The sequence below is a fragment of the Mirounga angustirostris genome, unplaced genomic scaffold (genome assembly GCF_029215605.1).
Source record: "Mirounga angustirostris isolate CCGP_5_RB_7025 unplaced genomic scaffold, mMirAng1.0.hap1 SCAF_9, whole genome shotgun sequence".
Lineage (NCBI taxonomy): Eukaryota > Metazoa > Chordata > Mammalia > Carnivora > Phocidae > Mirounga > Mirounga angustirostris.
This window is the reverse complement of record NW_026991717.1, coordinates 100,991,414-100,992,559: the sequence shown is the minus strand read 5'-3', so window position 1 is coordinate 100,992,559 and position 1,146 is coordinate 100,991,414.

Here is a 1,146-nt window from a genome sequence, read left to right as displayed (position 1 = left end):
GCGCCCCCACCCCCACCCCCTGCTCCATTTCGAGGGCAGCTTCATTCACCAATGAAGTTTTACTGATTATCTATGAGCTTGGTACAGAAATACAAAGATGAGTAATCAAAATTCCTGCTCTCAGAGAGTATAGTCTAACAGGAAAGACATCTTTTATGTGTGTCTCCATGTACATGTTGAAATATCTTACATTGAAAGTGTCAATTTTATTTATAGAACCATCTGCACATTTAAGTTCTTAGGAGAGCTGAGGCATTGAAAATTAAAATAATGATTTCAAGAAAGGGGCAACTCTGAATATCTGGTTTTTGTATTATCTCCTTGAGCTGCCTCAAACGGTGGCAGCACATTGGATTGTATGAAGCTTTATATTTTTCTATATTTTATTTTAATTCCACTTTGGTTAACGTACAATTAGTTTCAGACTATACGTAGTTTTAGACTGAATGCTCTGTGATTGGAGGAAGAACACCTGGGATTTGAAGGCGAGAAGCAATCATAACGTAAAAGTACTACACCTGACTGCATAAGGGTGTGTCAAATTCCACTCGCTCTGTTCAGGAGAGCGAGCGAGAGAGAGAAAAAATCCCTTAAAAAGGGGGGTGAGGATACCGTTCATTTCCTCCTTGTCCAACGCGTTCACCTTTTATGCTGCGAACACCGAGACCCCTGCCCTGGAGGCAAAGGCGTGAGCACGTGCAGGTACTGAAGGAAAGCTCCAGATCTGCGGGCCAAGCTGCTCCTCAGCTGTGGGCGGAGTGCGGTGATTGCACGCTGGAGAGGGGCCCCTTCCCTCGCGTCTCCTTGCACGCTCCCCACTCTCCCGCTCTTCCCAATGGCCTGTGGGCCCGGGGCTGAGCTCTGCGTCCCCTCCCCGGCTCTTCCCTCGGTGTGCGCGGTCTGCAGCAGCGTGGGCTGGGCGGAGGCTGAGGCCAGGGACCCGCCTGACCCCTATCCCTGCCCCACCTCGCCCCCACCGCAGGCTCCGGGCCCCGACCCCCCTCCCCCCGGCCCCGCCTAGCCGCGTGCGCCCGCCGGGCGGATAAATGGCTTGTGCGCCACGTGCGCTCAGTCGGGCTCCGCCGTAGCTCGACTTGCCCGGGCGCTTCCCCCTTCTCAGCCCTTCTAACGGTGAGGCCTCCACCC